Source organism: Grus americana, chromosome 1 (assembly GCF_028858705.1).
Source record: "Grus americana isolate bGruAme1 chromosome 1, bGruAme1.mat, whole genome shotgun sequence".
In the NCBI taxonomy this organism is placed as follows: Eukaryota; Metazoa; Chordata; class Aves; order Gruiformes; family Gruidae; genus Grus; species Grus americana.
In genome coordinates, this window is record NC_072852.1 from 39855548 (window position 1) to 39874331 (window position 18784).

The window sequence follows — 18784 nt, forward strand, 5'->3', positions numbered from 1 at the left end:
TAATGAATCAATCTGTGTCAGCATATAATGCATATGTTTTTAAACTATTCTTGGTGACTTCATGAAGTGAATTCAGCTGGACTCTGAACAGCCTGATTTTAGTTCGTGGGGCTACAAGGAAGATTTAAATATGAAACAGTCAAGCAGTTGAATAACATGTTCAATCTGTATTGAAAAACTTAGTATTAGACTACTCTTTGTCCTTAAACCACACATGTTTAGTGCATGATAATAGAGTTTATCCATCATCATGAAGCTTTACTGCTCCTTAAAGCAACATGGAAAACACCGGATCAGCTGTGTTATTCTTTGCCGGTATTGAAGCGCAGCTCTCTGCTTGGCTCATCCCATGCACACCGTGAGCACACACCAGCACAGTCTGCCTGGGGGCTGGGTAATTTGGAAGGAGGAGGGGATCCCAGTTTTTGTCCTTCAATCAAGAAAGGGAAAGGAATATTTAATTTCGCGGCTCTGTGGCTTTGCAGCCAGCGGTAGGATTTGTTCCTTTGTGAGAGGGTTGCAGAACCTGCTATCCGGTGGCCTTGCTGGAAATGTCAGCGGTGCAGAGGAGGGAGACCTGAGGCTTTTCCAGCCTGCAAACAGAAACGTGGCGTCTTCGGCCCAGGGATCAATACAGGCTGCTGCTTGCTTTGTTTCGCACGACCTGGAGCCACCCTGTTTTCACCTTATTACAGGACAGCAGTGAAGCGCATGTTAATGCGTGGCCTCCTCAAAGGCCCGTGCAGCCCTGTGTAAGGAAAAGGCACAAATCTTCAGTGCAAAGGCTTGTGAAACGCTCTGACAACTGACAGCAGCGAACTCGCGTGATTGCTTGGTGCCACGTTCAAGCAGGGTTTTTGTTTGGTGAAGGGCAGCTCTGCTTGCATCATGTTCTCCTTCAAGAGATTAGTTCTCCCTAGACCTAATGTTAGCACAGCGAGTCCAGAGATATTAGTCATCAATTAAAAATTCAATAAAAATAAGCTGTCATTACCATAATCCTTCATACTGGGACATGCGGAGTTGAGAGCTTTACCATCCTGGCCTCTGACAAAAGCCCCAAAGACTGCTGGCTGTGGTGTTAATTGATTGGTGTCATTTATAAGTAATCTAACAATCCTGAATAATTTATTTCACAGTGACATATGCTGAAAATATACAGCTGCACAGATATGTGCACAGCTTCGGAAGAAGTGGTGCTAAACAGGGTGTAAGGCAAAGATTAAGATTCAGTGATCTCCTTAGGAGCACTTTCTCATGTGCTCTGCTCTCCGGTGCTTTTATTACGGCAAAAGTATATAGATCTGACAATAGGAGTGTATGGATCTGGGTGGTCAAGACATACAGGCTCAATATTCTCTCTTGCAGCAGATTACCCATAATGAATTTTAAAAGCGAGGAAGGTGGATGCCAAGCAGGAAATGTGCAGCACTGAGGACGGCCTTGCCGAACCGCAATAAAAATTGACCGCCGTGTTTCCACAACAAGGATGCTGATGATGGGAAAAAGTCTTAACGATTTAATCTCTCTCCAGCCAAAACAGAATAAAAATTCTTGCCGTTGAGTGACTGCGGAGCGGGTTTTCCAGGGGTCACCTAGTGGGGAGCGACTCATTAATCCGCATTGTTTTTACAACTGCATGAATAGCCCCAGCTGATACACTTTAAAATCTGGAGGAACCACCCCAGAGAGCCAGAAAGACTGAAGAGGCTGGCAGCCAAAGCCAAATGTCTTCCCTTACGGATGCACAAATGAAAAGTTTGTGTGAGCTCTTACTTGCTCGGGCAAAGCTGCCGCTAAAGCCAAATGCTGATGACCTGGGCCTGTTTCAAGCCCACGTCACCCCTTGCTCAGGGTGAATCCCACCCCCCCGCAGGCCAAACCTCGCTACTTTGCGGTTCTCTGAAGCGCAGAAAGCTTTTCCCTAAATTCCATTTTACTGGAACAATTAACTGCATTGCCAGGAGATGCTCTGAAAAATGTTCATGTGCCTTGCAACTGAGAAGTCTAATCCCGCACAAGTTTGTAAAAGAACACAGAAATCAACCCCAAAACACGCGTGATGAAAGGATGAGCTCCTTACGGCATCGTTTCTGTGCTGTTGTATGAAATTTAAAAAGTAGAGAATTATATTCTTGAGACGTGATTCATGTGGCTAGCTTAAAATTGCATTTGTACAAAACACTTGTATTTTAACAAGTGTTGCAGGGTGGGGTACTTCCTTCAGAACATTAGTTTTTGAAGTGAAGTGATCATGCATAAATCCTAACTTTCATTTCACAAAGTTTTTAGTTCTTCAATCTGCTCCTGGAACGGAGCCTAAAAATACAACCAGATATAGCTAAATGCCTCAGAAACTAGAATGGCAGAAAAAAACCCCAAGCATGCAAACCTTTATTTTAAACTTCTTTTTTCTCCTCCGTCCCAACTTTGACCTTGTTTTGAGGCCTGGAGAGTGATCTTTCTAACCCTGAGTACGATGAGCTTTGCCTTCTCCGTGGGATTTTTCCATCCGCACGGCGTTTCCAGGGCTGTGCTCGTTTGAGGGGAATGCCGACTGCAGGCAGCAGATCCCATCTTGCTCCAGAGAAGTCAACAGCAGAGCTCTCCCTGACTTCAGTCGATGCTGGATAGCATCCAAAGAGAGCAAGGGCAGGAGGGAATATACTTGTTTTCATTATTCATGTTGGTTGTGTAAACAGCGCTCACTTCTGACTGAGAAATATGTGACTTTATTTCTATCATTTTTAGGAAAAAACGTTTACCAAGAAAATAATCATTACTACACACTGATTGCTCATTTTTTCCATTGCTCTGCACGTCAGAGCACGCATTGGTACAAATACAACTGATCTGGTTAAGTGTTTTAATACACAGGGGAGTAAATTGTTTGGGATGAAAGAAATTCATTATCCACAGTTTGCAGGGCTGAAAGTCTGGCTGTTTTAATGTTACTGCCGAGTAAAAAATTTAAAAGCGCATGCTGCAACAAGCTGAATACGTCTTTAGATTCTATTCTAGTATGGTAAGCATATTAATTAGATTATTGTTCATTCTTTCAGTAACGCTGAACCCCAACACGGCTAGTAGGATAACTAAAGGTAATCAGCCAAAGAATAGCCAATTTTCCCTAGATTCTTTTCTCATTAATTTAATTCACAATGGGGAAAACTCCTGGTTCCCTCCTGAGATAGGGATGGGGAAAGCCTACGCGGTAAAGACAGAATATCTTGAGAGGTCGCACATGGATCCAAGAGATAATGTATTTGCGCAGGGAGGCGGGAGAGTGCATCGGGCTGCGGACTGCAGCAGCGTGTGTGCTCCCACTCCAGGCGATACCGATTAGAGCCTCTCCCCCCCCTGCAAACAGAGGGCTCCTGCGCACGGCAAACACCGCCGGGCCTCACGCAGACCTCTACTATTTGGACAAGAGATTCTGCGATAAAATTAAAGGACCTCCTCAACTAGGCTTTTCCTACAGGACCTCTATTTTTGTCCATACTACCTTCCAGCTCCTGTATTATAAAGGAGAGAGAGGGCACATTTATTTGCTTATTTGTTTATATTTCACCTCTACTTTGGCAGAATTTCGTGATCCATAAAACCTACCTTGCACCATCTGAAGCAATTCTTCTTCATGTATACCGTGGGAGTAACATCTCGGGAAATTAAATGTTTCCCACCCGGGCTTTTGTACAGGGCTGCTGCCAGATCCCCCTTTGAGCCCTGAGGTCAAGACATTAAAGAGAAATTATTTCCAATTCATTGAAAAGCTTTGTGGGGTGGGATGGCCCACGGTTCATCATAGAGCTCTTTCTATAAAGTTAGGTATGCAAGTGCTGAGTTAGTTGGCTTCAAAAGAAATGACCTTCTAGGGTTTTTTTTTAAATAGCCTCAGACTGTTTTTTTAGAAAATATAGCCAGACTATATGGCTATAAAGCTACAGCATCGCTGTGCACAACAGGCACTAGAGATGAGGTATAAGCTGTAGAAGACCCATTTAAGGTTTTTAACTGCCTCAGAAAACCTATACCCTCCCTTAAAAAAGGCCCAGATCAAAAAGGCTCCAGCTCTCTGCCTTGCCCTCTGCCAAAATTTGCCACCTCTGCAAGCAAGGTCGTCAGGCAGAGACCTGTGCCCACACCGCGGTGCTGGGAGCTGAAGCAGCAGGGAGAGAGCTCGCTCCCCACTGATGGCAGCCGACGGCAGCCCCGAGGGGCCTGAGGCGATGGCGGGGAGCGGGAGCCCCCGCCATGCGGCACTGGAGCAGCCACTGCTCCCAGCCGCCAGCATCAGCTCTGCGCCGGAGCTAAGTGCTCACGTCGCTGCGGAGGGTCTGCCTGCATCTCAGCTGCCCCAGTTTGCAGGCCGGCATGTAGCGCAAACCGCGGATGAAGATAAATTAGCAGCATGACATCCACAGGAGCACCCGCAGCACCAGCATGCTTTGCTGCCCTTCCCAGGCTGCCGTCCCGCCTGGCTCCTCAGGCTCATCCTGGCTTGAGCTGAGCCCAGGCATGTGCAGATCTGGAGGAGCAAGACTAAAACTAAGCACCCTACAGATATTCCCAAGGCAGCCCCCAGCTACAATTTTCTGTTCAGGCAGACCCTGCATTTAATAGCTAGCCCAGTCATGCTGCCGGGAGCTTGGCACCTCTCTGGGTCAAGACCTTCGTAGCAAAGCTCCACTCAGGATCATTAGCCCTGCAGCAGAAGGCACCATGGCAAAGGTGCTGCAAGGACCTGAGGTCACTACGTACTCGTGGCATTTCCTTGTGCTGCTTCAGAGCCGCTGCCGGCATCGCTGCCTGGCCCTGAGCTGCGCTGCACGTTCGTGTGGGGAGGGTCAGACCTTGGGAGTGGGACCAAGGGGGTGGACAGAGAACGTGTGGCTCATCAGTATTTGAGCCTCACATCTCTTTCGCTCCCTTTCTAACACAAGGGACTGTTTCGCACTTGCGCAGAAAATGATAATAAAACCAATGGAGTGAAAAACCATTAAGGTGGATGTGTCATGTCTCAGTTTTTGGGTGCCTAAGCAGAGATGCTGAACTGTGCCTGGTTAGTCACGGCCGGGAGCTGGTGCCATTCCAACGAGCGCCTCACGAACCCTGCCTGGAAAAACAGGCAAACAATTCAAACTGGGAACCAAAAAGCAGGGACACCCAAGGTCAGCGGTGATGGTAGAATGGAAGGAGGCTGTGTCTGCTGAGGGCTGCGCTGGTGCTAAGCCCAGGGCTTTGCATTGAAGGTTACAGAGATGAAAATTTTTGTATCTGTCTCACTAATGCTGGTTTTCGGGTCTGTGGTTATATTTAAGTGGAAAGCCTAAAAATCAACAGGTGCAGAAGTGCTTCGCATGTATGCCTTGGACAGATCTTCTTTCTCAGGCCCATCCTGAGAAACTGGGTTTGGGCTAGCAGGGGCAGAGGAGGAAGGGTGTCCTTTTTCTGCTGCTGCAGTACGTTCTCCAAACTGTGCTCTTCCATCTGCCTCTCATCTGTGCACTGAAAAATGCAGCAACCTCTAATTTTGGTGCCCTGACCTGATACCGCTGGCAGTTTTATCTCTACCTCCCTTGCCCAAAAAGCTTTGGCATTTGCCAGGGCCAAAGGGTCAGAGTCCTGTCCTCTCCCCATGTCCCTCCAGCTGGAGAGAAGGGTGCAGCATTTGCTCCTTCATGAAGAAAAAAATAAAAAGTTGAAAATGCAGCGCCTGGCTGCTCTCAGAGTGCCGGCACGGCCCCAAGATGATACCGTGTCACGCTGGAGGTGTGTGGCCATGCTTCTCGCAGGAGCTGCAGCCCTGGCCCTTATCAGGTATTGACTATCGAGGAGGACAATAGCACAAGGAATTTTGTTTGCTCAAGTAATGATAGGCTTTATTATAGAGCAACTGTACCATACCAAGCACGTTTAATAATTAAGCAATGAGATATGACAAGAGGCAAATTCCAGCACAATTTTTATATGCCTTGGATTGTATGATAAGGCCAAAGGCCAAGGAATTTTCATTGGAAGATCAAACTATTTTGCATCTGAATCACCTATTCTGTCTAGTTTTCTGCACTCTGTAACACAACGGTGATATCCTGTCATAAATATTGTAAGCATAAAATTTCTCATGGTCTGAGACCTTGGAATCTATTCTCCCAATGATATATGTGTATCACCGGCATGCAGAACGCTGGAATACACCCCTTTGTCCATGATTAAGTCTGGAATTGATTTTCAGACCTCAGTTAACAGGTCTGAAAAACAGGTTTGCTGATGGAATTGCTGACAGATTAACTACGTCGATGCAAGGGACATCACCTCAGCACCATGGTTCCTAACCCTCAAATATTTCTCCTTATGCCATAAAAAAGGAAGAAAAGAATTTGAGATTTCAAGACAATGCTTGTTCTTATCTGCCACAAATTTGATTTTTCTGTGTGCTTCATGCTTGTTTCTCTCCTTTAGAATTTGAGTACATTATTATGAAATGCAATAATTTCCACAGAAATGTAACACTAATGCAGCATCAACTCTGAGACTTTAATCCTGTAAAAAATCAGGTAAAGCCAAAATGAAGATTCTCACAATAAATTTACAACAAGCTCTTTGTGGTATGTTTTGCAAGGACTTTCTTTACACAGAGAGTATAATACTGGGCAGTGTGACGTGCTGTACAGCAAATATTTATTTTTGAGATAAGCATGGAGGCTTGAAAGGTCTAATGAGCTAATTGAAATAAATAAGGCTCTGCTGGAATTCAGGGCCGGATGTGTGTGGTGGTGATGGGGAAGCTGCCCAGCTGCTCTGCCACTCCTTCTCTCAAAATGCTGGTGGGCAAGATACTATAGCTTTAGGCTTCTTACCCCTCCCCACCTCTGGGTAATCCACACCTGCAGGAATAATATAAACCATTCCTGGCATTAATAGGCATGACATATATTTAAGAGAGTGGCTACTTGATCACGCCAATTGAAAGTAGAGTCCTGCTCTTTGTAATGGCCAGAACATGTTGTTCAAAGGAAAAAGAGCAAACCTCAAAATTAAATGTTGAATATTCTGTAATATAGTCATATATATCTGTAATGTTCACTAGAGACACCAAAAGCGTAATTGTGATTCCTGCCCTCAAAAGCTGCCACTTCAGCAGCAGCCTGAAGTTCAGGGTGTGCTGGAGACCAAGCCCCTGGACAACCTCCTCTTGAGGCAGAGAGCCGTCGTGTGTGGACTGACCGTGGCCATGGTGTAGGGCAGGTGGAGGCAGACCAAGCAGGTAAATGCTGGGTGGTCACCGAGTGTCGCCTCAGAGCTGCTCTTAAACAGAGCGTGGATGAAGATCTGATTACAATACAGAGAGGCAAGGGTGAGGAAAGGCGGCATCAATTAAGACGTGATCATCTGGCTGCACGGTTAGTTATTTGCACATCTTCCTGTGTGCTCAGCCAGCTGTATGTGTGCAACATCTGGAATTAGGAGGGGCAGTACAGCTGGGACACAGTCCTTTCCTGATTCCTGCAGATAATCAGCTTTTGCCCTGAGGCACTACACTTTGTTAACCATCTTTTTCAAATCCCATTTTAAATGGACTGCCAGATCATACTGTAACACTGGCTGGCCGGTACAGCATATAAATGCATAAGCTCAAGGTATGACCTGTACATTACAATGCATTTCAGGCACTGGAAGAGTGCAGAAGGAAATCTGTTATATTAAAAAAGACAACAGCATTCTTTCTGTGTGGGTATTCCTTTTATTAGATTAGATATCTAGATTTTTACCATTTTCCTGAAGAAGTAAGGGCTGTTTCACAGAAGCTTCAGGGAAATGGCTGCATTTTAATACAGTCTAATTGACTTTTATGGTTATCTCTGAGGAGTCCTGGTCATAAAAGCTAATTAAATTATACTGATCTACATATTCAAGAACCATTCTATTTCTCACCCTTGGAAAAAAGAAAAAAGAAAAAACTGGAGGCTCATACTCATGATTAGGACACGTTACAATCTCCTGACACCTTTCTTTTTGCAGTTTGATTTGTTCAACGTTGCAGGATATATTTAACCTTCCTGAACAAGTGACTGGCCTTACCAGTTTTAAGAACGTCAGTTATGTTATTTCAGATCTCTCATTCTGCAAATACGTAGAAAGATCTGTATACTCAATTTACGGTTCTACATTCATCTATATAAGTCTCTAGAGAAAAGGTAACACAAAAAAAAGAAAAAAAAAGAGAAGCTAAAAGTAAATCATCTGAATTGGCATGATGGGGCTTTATAAAGTAGACTTTCTGCATTTTCTTCATTCTCTTTCTTTTTTCAGGTGGCTGGTTTTTGTTTCTATTTTTTAGTTCCATGCACCTTGAGAGAGATTCTGACTTTGTTGTAATAACAGTTTAACAGCATGCCAACCCTGATGCTGTAAAAAAACCAACATTGGTGGTTTTTAATCTGAACTCCCATTATTTTCCTGTATTTATTACCCGCACACTGCCAGACTGCCAAGATGTTTAAATGCCAAACAAATCAGACATATGCCAAGTAAAATTTTATGAAGCAGACAATATTTCTGAAAGTCTTAGTAGAAGTCTAACTCTATCTTTCAGCACCTAAATACCTTTCAAAACCTGGCCTAAGGCAATAAGCAAAATTCCCAGAGTTATGACCATTTGCCCTGACAAAATTTGCAGAAACCAGTTCCTCTAGAGTTAGCATCAACATACTTCAACCAATTTTTTAAAAAGCCTTCTGACACAATGCACCACACAAATCTTTGTCCAAATGCCTTAATCCAGCTAACACATTGCGCACTAAATAGCTACCAAGAATTGCCCAGCAGCAGCAGCAGCAGCAGCAGCAGCAGCTCAGAGTCCAGCAGGCTCCCTCGCGCTTGCCCCCACCCTGCCAGGGGGTTTGAAATGCTCTAGATGCCAGCAGTGACGTGGTAACATCCCCCTTTTGCTCTTCTATTATGGATCGACTGAACAGCTCTGATCATCTCTTTCACCCCCTACCTCCCTGTCCCTCCTCCTCTCAACTTCTTTGGCTACCAGTATCCTGGGGACAGCTGTTCACATCTTCTGGTTTGTTTCTCAGAACTACCTGGCAATCCAGCAGACAAACATTGTCATTTCCACCTCTTCTCCTTACTGCTGACCCACTCTTTTTTTCCCAGCTCCAAGGAGCTTTTAAAAACACCCATAATGTGATTTTTAAAAAGTTCATTTGCTAAACATAAAGTAGTAGGGGAAGGCATCAAGTAACCAATGCAATTGGCACCTTATAATTATCAGCACCAGCAAATCCCTCCTGAGAAGACCCTCAGTACTGTGAGACTTTGTAAGGAACACGAATATCTAAAGCTCACTTCCAACTGGGAAAAAGAAAAAGAGGAGCTGATTTGTCAAAAAAACTCTATCTTTTTCTACAAAGGCATACAAAAATTACCAAATTTTGGCAAAATGTCATGAACTTCCGTAGGAAAATGTGAAGAAAAGCAGGTAGGACTTTTTGCTAATTTAACCAAATTGTGAAAGAGGGCAATGAGGGACCAGCCTCAAGATCAGCCACTGCCTGCGTTTCATACTCTGTAAAGCCATATGAGCAAAAGGAGCCACTTCATTATGTCAGGAGCTGTTAGCCAGCTATTAGCCATGTTAGGCTGAAGAACCGGGGGGTGTCCATTTCTTCAGTGAGGACAGACAAACAAAGCTTCATTGTGCTGGTGCCTAGTAGTCCTGTGTTGTGTGATGGAGAGGTTTCGATGCCAAGCTACTAGCTAAGGATCAGATTGCAAAAGAGAAAATCCCTTTGGGGAGAGAGACCGTACAAAGCAAGGGCATTGTGACACAAAGAATAAGGGCTCCCATCGAAACAGGCACCGCTCACGTTCTTGTTGGCATGCACATACAGCACCTCGGTGAAACCAGAGCCACATGCTCCACATTGCTTTCTCAACTCTGAATTACACAAAATTCAGGGTTCAGCACCTCCCTGGGGACCGAGGGCTGCAGAGGCTCATCAGCGAGACGGGCAGGGCAGGACTTCACCCCAGGCAGGGAACAGGGAAGCTGGGGACAGCTGGGTTCAACCAAGAGTCCAGATCATCGGGCACCTCTGGGGTGGTGAGGTGGGTCCAAGGTCAAGCCAGAAAGTCAGTCCATAGGCCAGGATCAAGGGGGTCCATGGCTGGGCACAGCTGTGGTGGCACTGGAGACTGGCAGCCCAGCATCACAGCTCAGATGGAGGTCTAAAGGCCTGGACCGAAATGGGGTCCATGGGTCTGGTCCCTGCTGATGCTGGGCAGGGCCAGCGAGGCTATTAGTGCACACACGACCCTGAGACGCTCAGTCCAGACACCTTGCTTACTCGGCTGTTTTTAAGGATCCGGGGCTTTTTCTGTGGTCTTCATGCCTTTCCTGTCTTTCAGGATTTCTGTGATCTTTCTTGCTGCGTTGCCTGTAGGCACACGGAGGGACAACTCAGGTTATCTCCTGTGCTGTCATCTTGCATCGGTGTCCCCTTGGGCATTCCCACTCCAGCTCCACTGTGACTTTGGTAGGGGCAAGGGTCCCTTCCGTTCCAGATGAGCTGGTGGCTTTTTCGTGTTTATCCTGAAGGGAAAGCAGCTGATACGCTCACAAAGTCTAACCCAATCCAGAAAAATATTAGCAGGGACCAGGCAATCTCAGGTAGAGTCTTAGTTCTATTTGCTTAACACCAAGCCCCTCAGGTAGTAATAAACAGTAACATTTCAAGGGTCGGGTTTCAGTGGTGAGTTTGTGCACATAAAAAGAAAGGAAATTAGCTCTGCAAGGGGTCTGGTAATCTGGAATGTCTTTGTTTTTACCTGGGGAATCTGACCCCCCCCACTTGGTACCTGGTAGGGCTGGGCTGCAGGTGCTGCCGACAGCCACAGCAGCGTGCGTAGCGCCTCTCAAGCGATTCCCAGTGACCTGATCAAGCAGGTCAATAAATATGGCTGATATATTTTAATTGAGTAGTTTCACGGACCAGTTATGTCCTTGTTCGTAGATGGATTGCTAGGGTAGAGATTCACAACTTTTCTTATTAAAAATGTCTGAAGCTGTTTGCCACCACTGCCATAACTCAGAAGGAAACTGCCTCAGCTGGACTTTTTTCTTTTTAGCAAAACCACTCATCTGTGTGTGTTTGATCTAAGGACCGTTATATTGTGTTAGCATGCAGGATCTGATAAGCAGGGTGGACAGTAAGATTAGAGGCTGTGGTGTTGACAGAAACACGGTCCGTCCACCCAAACCTGCACAGAGCTTAGTGAGGACTCAGAGGATCCGTTCCCTGGTGATCATATCCTGCTTCTGCTTCCCACCCATCCTCACCCACAGTTCTGTTTTTCTGTTGTCTCCTTCCCACAAGGCACCACAGCTTCTGTAACTGTTGACTTTTGTGACTCAAATGCTTTTCCGAATGCAAAGCCGGGTTGCAGAAGAACTGGTGAGGCAACCATAGCCAATGTTTTGGATTCTTCCAGAGACATCTTCTTACCCACGAAGAAGGAGCGGTATACCCTTTTAGCATAAGGGCTTTAATATAATTATGAAGTTTCTTGGTCTTTTAGGAAAGCTGTATATGTCATCCATTAATGAAAGAGATACAAATCCTCAAATTACTGTCTGACTGTACTATGCCTGAGTGACCAAGGAGTACCAGTTTTTAAAAAAAATAACTCATATTTGGAAGCCTCCTTTCCTATTGGAAGTGGGGTATATTGGTCACTTAAATAGGAGTTGGAGCCTAAATGCCATTTAGAGTCTAGTCCTTAGCTGCTGTTTCTCAGATGATGGCCTGTCCACAGGGATGCAGGGCATGGGTTTGCCACTAAATTCATTAATCCTGAAGTTGGATTCTGTGCAAGTGTTGTGGTTTAGCCCCAGCCAGCAACTAAGCACCACACAGCTGCTCGCTCACTTCCCCCTCGGTGGGATGGGGGAGAGAATTGGAAAAGTGAAAGTGAGAAAACTCGTGAGCCGAGATAAAAACAGTTTAATAGGTAAAGCAAAAGCCACGTGCACAAGCAAAGCAAGACAAGGAATTCATTCAGCGCTTCCCATCGCAGGCAGGTGTTCAGTCATCTCCAGGAAAGCTGGGCTCCATCACATGTAACAGTGACTTGGGAAGACAAATGCCATCACTCTGAACGCCGCCACCCCCCACCACCACCACCTTCCTCCTTCTTCCCCCAGCTGACATTATATGGTAAGGAATATCCCTTTGGTCAGTTGGGGTCAGCTGTCCTGTCTGTGTTCCCTCCCAACTCCTTGTGCGCTCCCAGCCATCCTGCTGGCAAGGCATGAGAAGCAGAAAAGGCCTTGGCTCTGTGTAAGCACTGCTCAGCAATAACAAAAACCAGCTCTATATAACAAAAACATCTCTATATTATCAACCCTGTTTCCAACACAAATCAAAACCAGAGCCCCATACTAGCTACTATGAAGAAAATTAACTCTATCTCAGCTGAAACCAGGACAGTGCAACAGATGTGCCTCCTGCATCATCCAGGCTGTACATCAAACCACGGTTCATCTCTTCTCTCTGGAACACAGAAGGCCTTGTTAAGACTTTGGTCCTGATCATAAGGATGTTTCTAGGGGTAGATCTAAATCCAGAAAAACCTGATTTTAGTATCTTAACAACTGCCACAGCTGATTTGTATTGTGCTGGACAGCCAGGAGGTGTCCATGCCAGGAATGGCAGTCGTTGTATGAGGTCTTGTTTAAATAGCACATGAGAAGACAGCCCTGGACCCCAAAAACTTACAGTTTAAAGTCAGGAAAAGATGCACCAGATATAGGCAGAAAAGCAGAGAGGAAAACAAGCCTAAGGAAGTGATGAAACAAATATTTGTCAATCTAGTAGGTCCCATGCAAATTCATGGAGGCAATGTGGCAAAAGGAGAGTTTTAAGGGAGGATTGAAAAAAGATAATGAGGCAGCTCTGCAGATGTTTACGGAAAGCTTCCCATGAGTGCTGGGGACAGCATGAGTCAGAGCATGGAGGCACATCTTCGAAAAGCTAGCAGGAGGTAGTGGGCGTTGATACAGTGGGCTGGTCAAAGGCAGGAGTCGGCTTCTCAGCCCTGAAGGAGATGGTAGGTAGTATGAGGATAAGCCATGCTGCTCCCCCCATCCCCAGTCAGGCACGGAGGGAAGGTACCATGGAGGCACTCCCTTAGAGCATTATGGACACTGTCTGTCAATAAGCAGAAAGCCCTCCCTTCTTTGTGACCTGCCATGAGTCAAATATAACTACAAAGCTGAAATGGAAACGGATGGACGGATAGCTGCTGAGGAAAAGGACTTCATAAAAGCAGTATAAACATGCACACAGTGTTTTGCAGTGTCTGTCAAACAGCTTTTTCTCTGGTTACAATTCAATAAGAAGATGCTGGAGGTACCTTCTGATGTTAGTAAAGTGTTATCTGCAATTTGAGAGTAAAGTCTTATTCCCCCACTTATCCTTTGGCTTGTTTGTACTTATTTTTATAGATCTTACCACACTGTTTGCATTTGCTAACATTCAGCAACCACTTCTTGCTTCAGCTGTACTTTTTTATATCAGTGTAACCACTTTTCTCATGGTCTCTTAGAGTTTGTTCTCTGCTTTGTTTGGATTAAAAAAGAAGGACTTGCACTTGCAATCCCACCAATTGCTCCTTGAATATTTACCAGTACCTACTTGTGAATTCCTGAAAGTTTTAGTGAGTTTTGCATAATTGTTCTGATTATTATCTCTATTGTCCTTTATAAAGGAAAACTTGTGCTAGAGTCATCACTATTCTGCATTCTTCCAGCTCCAGAAAGAACCCTAAAGTCAGATCTGACAGATGATGCCTGGATTTGACCCTGCTAGCCTGGGTATTGGTGTCTTTGCCAGATGTCCAGGTTAAAGTAAAGACCAATAGAAGCCCTAGTAGGAGGGAACTAGAGTTGCAAGGAAGAGACAACCTTACCTTGTTACGCTAGGGACACCACATTCAGCAGGTATTTCCACTCCTCTCTCAGAAACAGAAGAAATCTGATCTTGCCAAGGTCTGTGCTCTCTCTGAGGAGATGCTCCATAGGAATGAGGCTCAGGCAGGATGCTATCCTGAAAAAAGTTGTGTTGAAGTTCAGGCACAGATGGATCTAAAAATAAAAAAAAATCAACAACTGTCCTGAGTACAGCATTGTCACCTCCCACACAAAGACTGCCGACCCTTTTTCTCTTCATTCTTCCGTTTATTATAGTCACCTTAAAAGACTATTGGAACATGTAAGCAAAAAAAAATCCCAAATTGTCATTAAAACTCATTCCTTCATGACTCTTTTGGACTAACTGATCTCTACCATCTGTGCAGCGCACAGATATTTTTAGCAATTGCAAACCATAGTGATAGGCCAGAAACATGCAGTTTAGTACATTTCAGTCAGAATCTGAAATTGTGTCATTTGGGTCAACCACAGGCAATGTGAGTATTCATAGTAAGTCACCTACATCAACAGTGTATTTGTCCTCTATTAAAATCATATTATGTAGATTAAAGTACTATAGTTTCCTTTTTTTTAATTTCCTGTTCTATAATTATGGTGATGTGACCATCAGAAGGCAGGGACAGTGAGGTAGGTCAGGAGGCTGGCTGCTACAAGCTCTATCCCATTAGTTCACCATAACTGGGTTTTATGAACTGACTGGGAAGTGTACATCCGATGGCTCATAAAGGAGCCCACTCTCACCACTCTGTGTACAGGTACTTATATTTAGCTAGTATTGCTTTAACTACAGGAGAGAGAACATTTCAAAGGGTAGTATTTAAAAATGGCTTAGTCACTTTATGGTTTTTTGACCTATTGATGATGCTTTATGTATAACCTACAAATAACACGAAAGGATAAAACTCAGGATTCAAAAGTAGGTGACAGCGAGGTCCTTCACAATGTTTCAGTCCCTTCGTGCCACATACAGTACTGGCAGCACAACAAAAGATGTCCACAAAACTGGCAGCAGCAAATACTCTTCTGGTTAAAGCACTGCTGAAGACCTGAAACCTAAACAAACCTAGACCTAAAACCTGAACAATTGTGCCAATACTGCCATGGGGCAACGCTAGGAAGGGGACCAGGGGCAAGGGTGTCTCTTGGTTGTGTTGTGGTCATTGGGTTTAAGCTGCAATACCTTTGAAAAGTCCAGTACTACGCCACGGATGGTGTACCATCAGGAGAGTGCCCCCAGGCCTATGGCATTTATACTGTATCTCCTGGAGATGCAGCACAGAATTTTGCCTGCACATTTTGGAAAACTGCTATACAATATTGACGAACAGCTGAATTATTTGTTACGAAGGATGAGAAAGAAAATGGCCCAGCTGGTACCAACAGGGGACTGGGAGTCAGGACAGATGGGTTATGTCCTGGCTCTGTCTTTAAAATGGCTTTTCAATTATATAATTCTCTTAACATATATGCACATTGTCATGTCCATCTTTCAAATAATAATGTTTATCTGCTGAGAAGCTTACATAATTTCTAAGAAAGTAATTTAGATACTTGGAAGACAGAAGCTCAGAGCATTATTACAGGCCCATGTGGCTATCTTCACTGAAATACTAAGCGATGATCCGGGTTTTTTTCTCCCCATCCCTGTCCCTTTGCTGCCGAGTTGGGAGAGGGTTATCATTACTTCCATCTATCAATCATATTTCTCTTCAAAAGTGTTACCCAGTAGGCCCACACCAGCTTTACATGTGCCTTTCTTATAGGTGATGATCTCCTGACTATTTTTTTTTTTTTTTCATTTGTAGAAGATCCTATTTTTTAAGTTCTCCAGCTTCAGGAAGGTGCAGCCTTACACACAGCATTTGTTTAATAGTGTGAAAGGACCTTTTTTTCCCCCACGGTATTCCCACTGACTTCAGCAAAATTCACTGCAGACTGAGATCAAAATTTGCCCTGCATTTGGGAGTGCCTTGACTTAGCTGCTAGCAGAGCCACCGTTTTTCAAACAAATATTTACATTTGTGTTTTATTTGTGGTTGATTCTATGGGAAACAATTAAATGGGTTATTTTCCCAACTAAATCTGAATGATTCATATTTGGGGCTAAAGAGTTTGTTGGGTGATTTTTACTTGCTTTGCTATATTTTTATTGCTGAATTTGTTATGTTGAAGAATCATGTGTGTCGGAAGTAGTCAGCAGGCAACTTAATTAGTCATGAGTATACATTTCTGAACGTCACATGGATCATCCAGAAGAAAGCACAGTCACCATCAGAAGAAAGCCAGCAGCATCAGAAAAACGTTCCTCTAAACAACCGGGAACTTTCAGGACAGAAAAAGGTTTTTTGTACTTAAAAATAACCTCCTAGATAATTGTTCTGCCCGTATGTTGAAGGGCTGCTGCTTTGTCATTTCCTTATGTTTGTTTAGTTTATGTATTATTATATGTACTGTGTAGATAGATTATGGATTGTTTTCCTGACTTCAAAACTCTGAAGTTTCACCTACAATTTAAAAGGGAATATTAAAGTTACTTTAAATGGGAAAGAGATACCACTGATATTGAATAGTACGGGCTTTCATGCTTCTGACTCCAAGTGACTGCAAAAATCATTCAACGAGCCACTCAATGTTGTGAGTTTCTCGATGCTCACAGTGATCCCACGAAAGCAGGGAAGTACACTGCATCATCAATTTATATAAAGTTAGCTACAAGAAAGTTCAGTTCAGGGAACACACACGCACAATCCAGACACCTCACCCACAGTCCTCATGCCCAAATCCTGCTGAGGCAATGGGAAACCCCTGTGCAAACGCAGCAGGTGTGGGCCTTATCTTTGTGCCTTCAGGACATCAACTCTGTTTTCCCTGTTGCAGGTGCTTTTGCCTCCCTGAAATTTTTGGATTGAACTACTACTATTTGGTGATATGTACCCTATTTGAAAGTGTAGCATTTTGTATTTGCATTTATTTTATAAAATTCCTTACTTTTGGTACAAGAAATGTAGGTTTAAGTGAATATTAAATTGACCACCTAAGCAATCAGGGCTTTAATTGTGCTTTCAGTGAAGTTTCAGTTTTCAATAGGCACAAGAACAGATCTGCATTCATGACTACTTTTTATAATTAAACCAAAAAAGAGAGGAGCTGCCATTAATGTAATGCAGTTTTCCCAATCAATATTGTGGCTTCTTCCTCCCTGATCTGCTGAAATAAAATTTCAGAAACACAGAGCACATCGCCGCTTGGGGGGAGGAAGGCTCAGAGTACCTAATGTTCCCTCAGCTGTGAAAAAGTAACATCTATGTTGGTGGACCTTAAAGAAGAGAGGCGAAGGGGAGCTGGTGGAGCTTAGCAGTTTTATAAAGCAAAGGACACCAGCTTAAGCCACTGTTGTGCCCGTGATGGTTCCCTGCAGGGGGAAGGTATTATCAACCTCCTCCTTGCTTCCTCATTAGTTATTTTTGGCTCCAGACGAGTCCATCATTCCTCTTTACCAAGAATGCTAGACTTCCGTCACCATCATAAGAAGAACAGCAGCAGCAGCAAAACAATGTGTATGTCTGGGTGTGCTCCAAAGAATGGAGCTCAAGGATAGAAATTGTTGTGACATTTTAACAGAATAAAGAGGATTTCTAATTTAGCAACTGCGTTTATGTCATAAAATGTTACGCAGGCAAAGATTTAACATACTTTGTAAATGCATTTTCCAAGCTTTCCCAAAGTCAGCTCGTGCTACACGTATTTCATCTTGTCATTGGGGTTTCTTGAAAAGTTCAAGAAGTTATATGAATGTTTCTGAAACAGTGAGGCCTGACGTTGCAAAACAGAGAAACCTGCAGGGGACTATATTCCATCAGAGGACCAAGTTCTATCAAACTTTGCACCAACTTCACCCCTTTCTTGTTTATTTTTTAAAAAGAGAGAGAAAACTGATAAACAAAAAGAATCAATTAAATACTTTGATTAAAATTAGTTTTTCAGAAAATATTTTGGATTATCAAGGAATTTTTTTCCACAAGAACGAAGCCTCCAAACTGTCTGTGGAATTCATTTCACACACCTGCACTTTTGGACATTCTCAGCATCTTCTAGGTCCAGACACCTTACCCATGTCTGGAGTTCTTCTGAACAAACATGCATGTCTACATTGTGGATGTTTTCATCTGAATTAGTCCTCTAAGCTTTCTGCATAGCAATCCCAGTGGGAGAAACAGACCCTTCTAAAAAAAAGTGGTCAATCTTATCCCAAACTAGACATCTAAAATAGACCTAATAAATCAAGCCCATTTAAAGTGCCTTTCTCTCTGTTGATGGTAAAGATAGCTCAAGGTGCCTAGCTCAGATGTAGATGTTCGAATTGTAGATGACTCAAGTTAGGTGAGATGGATTCTGCCCCATATGTCTTCTTGATTTTACAGGCTCACTTGGAAGCAGAGTCTGGAGTAGGCAGTGAAAATACAGAGACATTTTTGTTCTGTAAACCAGAAAGTTTGGTGTTCCCCAGGCAGGTCTACTCACCATATGTCTTTACATTTGGTCTCTATCACAAAATTGACTTCTTGTTGCTTGGTTAAATACAACATTTTTAAGAATCTAACATATGGTGGTATCACGCCACTTTTCAGAACTGGGATGCTATGGAGAGCAGTGGGGAATTCTGTTTGAAAATTGGTGTTAAGAGCTATCCTCAAAAAATCTCTGCTAAATGAGGAAAAGGAGAAGACTTTTTTTACCAAAAGTACCTCTTCTTAAAATATTGATAAATTACTTAACATACTA

General features: G+C 43.8%; 1 protein-coding gene across 2 annotated transcripts in view; it reads right to left on the reverse strand.

Moving 5' to 3' along the window:
• MDM1 (Mdm1 nuclear protein) overlaps positions 1 to 18784 on the reverse strand; it is a 104681-nt gene that overhangs the window by 48390 nt on the left and 37507 nt on the right. For both annotated transcript variants that reach the window (XM_054844503.1, XM_054844513.1), the window contains one exon: positions 13981 to 14155. The gene's annotated coding sequence lies outside the window, so the exon portion shown is untranslated. The remainder of the gene's footprint in view (positions 1 to 13980; positions 14156 to 18784) is intronic.